The sequence below is a fragment of the Myotis davidii genome, unplaced genomic scaffold, assembly GCF_000327345.1.
Source record: "Myotis davidii unplaced genomic scaffold, ASM32734v1 scaffold399, whole genome shotgun sequence".
Lineage (NCBI taxonomy): Eukaryota > Metazoa > Chordata > Mammalia > Chiroptera > Vespertilionidae > Myotis > Myotis davidii.
In genome coordinates, this window is record NW_006292094.1 from 4,967,885 (window position 1) to 4,971,080 (window position 3,196).

At 41.0% G+C, this 3,196-nt stretch overlaps 1 protein-coding gene and 1 long non-coding RNA gene across 7 annotated transcripts in view; one reads left to right on the plus strand and one right to left on the minus strand.

The window, feature by feature from the left end:
- RNF216 (ring finger protein 216) overlaps positions 1–3,196 on the plus strand; it is a 123,719-nt gene that overhangs the window by 92,380 nt on the left and 28,143 nt on the right. The gene's annotated exons all lie outside the window — the stretch shown is intronic.
- Positions 1–3,196, minus strand: part of LOC107183354 — an 18,935-nt gene that overhangs the window by 664 nt on the left and 15,075 nt on the right. The window lies entirely within an intron of this gene.

Sequence of the window (3,196 nt, forward strand, 5' to 3'; positions counted from 1 at the left end):
CATACTGTTTTCCACAGTGGCTGCACCAGTCTGCATTCCACTAGCAGTGCAAGAGGGTTTCTTTTTCTCCACATCCTCTCCAGCATTTGTTGTTTGTTGATTTGTTGATGATAGCCATTCTGACAGGTGTGAGGTGCTACCTCATTGTTGTTTTGCTTTGCATCTCTCTGATGATTAGTGACTTTGAGTATCCTATATAATAAAAGCCCAATAGGCAAATTGTCCCTTTGACCAGGAGTTTGACCAAGGGGCGGCCCCAGCCCACCAACCTCCTGCGTCCCCTCCCCTAGCCAGCCAGACCCCACCTATGCATGAATTCGTGCACCAGGCCTCTAGTGTTTCTGTACTGTCTCTTGGCCTTCTGTATGTCCTCTTTCGAAAAGTGTCTATTTAGGTCCTTTGCCCATTTTTTTATTGGACTGTTTATCTTCCTTTTGTTAAGTTGTATGAGTTCCCTATAAATTTTGGAGATGAAGCCCTTATTGGAGATAACATTAGCAAATATGTTCTCCCATACAGTGGGCTTTCTTGTTGTTTTGTTGATGGTTTCTTTTGCTGTGCAGAAGCTTTTCATTTTGATGTAGTCCCATTTGTTTATTTTCTCCTTAGTTTCTATTGCCCTAGGAGTTGTATCGGTAAAGATATTACTACAACAAATGTCTGCTATTTTGTTGCCTATGGCTTCTTCTAAGATTTTTATGGTTTCCCCTTCTTACTGGTTTAAGTCCTTTATCCATTTTGAATTTATTTTTGTGGTTTGTGTAAGTTGGTGGTCTTGTTTCATTTTTTTTTTTTGCATGTATCCAATTTTCCCAACACCATTTATTAAAGAGACTGTCTTGACTCCATTGTATGCTGTTGCCTCCTTTGTCAAATATTAATTGAGCATAATTGGCTTGGGTCAATTTCTGTGTTCTTTGTTGTAGTCTATTGATCTATATGTCTGTTCTTGTGCCAGTACCAGGCAGTTTTGAGAACAGTGGCTTTGTAATACAGCTTGATTTCTGGTATTGAGATCCCACCTACTTTGTTCGTTTTCAGGATTGCTGCAGCTATTCGGCGTCTTTTTTATTCCAGATGAATTTTTGGCGAGTTCGTTCTATTTCTATGTTGTGTCAGTACCAGGCAGTTTTGAGAACAGTGGCTTTGTTGTATAGCTTGATATCTGGTATTGTGATCCCTCCAACTTTGTTTTTCTTCCTCAAGATTGCTGCAGCTGTTCGGGGTCTTTTTTTATTCCAGATGAATTTTTGGAGAGTTTGTTCTAGGTCTTTGCAGTATGCCATTGGTATTTTAATGGGGATTGCATTGAATTTATATATTGCTTTGGACATTTTAATGATGTTGAATCTTCCAGTCCATGAACATGGTATATTCTTCCATTTGTTTATGTCTTCCTTTATCTCTTTTTTCAGCGTCCTGTAATTTTCTGAGTACAGGTCCTTTACCTCCTTGGTTAAATTTATTCCTAGATATCTTAATTTTTTTAAGGGATTTTTGGGATTTAAGGGATAAATGGGATTTTTTTTTTAGTTTCTCTTTCTGTGAGTTCATTATTGGTGTATAAAAAAGCCATAGGTGCCCTAACCGGTTTGGTTCAGTGGATGGGGCGTCGGCCTGCAGGCTGAAGGGCCCCAGGTTCCGGTCCGGTCAAGGGCATGTATTTTGGTTGCGGGCACATCCCCAGTGCGGGGTGTGCAGGAGGCAGCTGATTGATATTTCTCTCTCATCTGTGTTTCTCTCTGTCCCTCTCCCCCTTCCTCTCTGTAAAAAATCAATAAAATATATATTTTTTAAAAAAGCCATAGGTTTCTAGGTGTTCATTTTGTATCCTACAACATAGCCGAATTCATTTATTGATTCTAGTAGGTTTTTTATGGAGTCTTTAGGGTTTTCTATGTACAATATCATGTCATCTGTGAATAATGACAATTTTACTTCTTTTCCAATTTGGGTACCTAAAAAAACATATTTTTTAACAAATAAAATAAAAATGGGGTTGATGCTGCCGAAACCGGTTTGGCTCAGTGGATAGAGCGTCGGCCTGCGGACTGAAAGGTCCCAGGTTCGATTCCGGTCAAGGGCATGTACCTGGGTTGCGGGCACATCCCCAGTAGGGGGTGTGCAGGAGGCAGCTGATTGATGTTTCTCTCTCATCGATGTTTCTAACTCTCTATCTCTCTCCCTTTCTCTCTGTAAAAAATCTATAAAATATATTTTAAAAAATGGGGTTGATGCTGCTTTACATTTTGGTGTGTAATAATTAAATCACTGTTGACTTAGCCTCTGTTTACTGACAGGGATGTGGTTAGTGGAACAGATAAAATCGTTCGCTTGGGAAGCAACAGCATTTAATATAGAAACTCTGATCAGCTCATTGCATTGATTGCCGCCTTTTTGCAGGGTTGTTCAAGTTCTCAGCTCCCTAAACAGTCCATTTCATTTTTCTCTCTTTAAATTTTGTTTATCTTTTAATTAGATAATAATTCTATTTAGTATAAGATTCAAAGGCCTGCAGTGAGAAGTCTCAGCCCTGCCTCCCAGCCACTCAGGACAGTCAGTACTACCAATCTCTTGGGTATCCTTTCTGATTGGTTTTATATATCACTGTCTTCTACCCCCACCACCTTCTTTATGTAGAAATGGTGGCATCTGTGCTGTGCATACTATTCTGTGCCTTGTTAGAGTCAGCTTAGCAATATATATTAGAAAATGTTCAATAATGAGTGGAGAATATAGTGGTAGATGTTCCTAGAATTGATGTGAAAATATAATTAAGTCTCCTGGTGATCTCTAACCCAGCCACTCCCAAATGCTAAACATTTACACCCACCTGAGTGCCTGACAGGTGTCTCTGCTGGGTGCCCCACAGGTCACCTGTGCCATCAACACCCAGATCAAATTCCAGACCGGATCTTAAACCCTGCCCTCTCCCTACCCACGCCAGGCCTTGCCCACGGTTCCCAAGCTCCTCTGTGTTGCTGTTACCTTGTGTTACACAAACCAGAAACCAGTGTCATCCTTGACACCTCCCTCTCCTCACTCCCATCACCACACCAGCCATTGCTTCCTGAATTTCTCTCCAATCTGTCAGCTTTCCTTCATGCCCTCACCTGCCTCCCTAAGTCTGAGTGGGCCTCCTTGATCTCTCTCCTGGGTGACTTTAATAGCTTTCTATCTTTAGGCTTCCACTCTT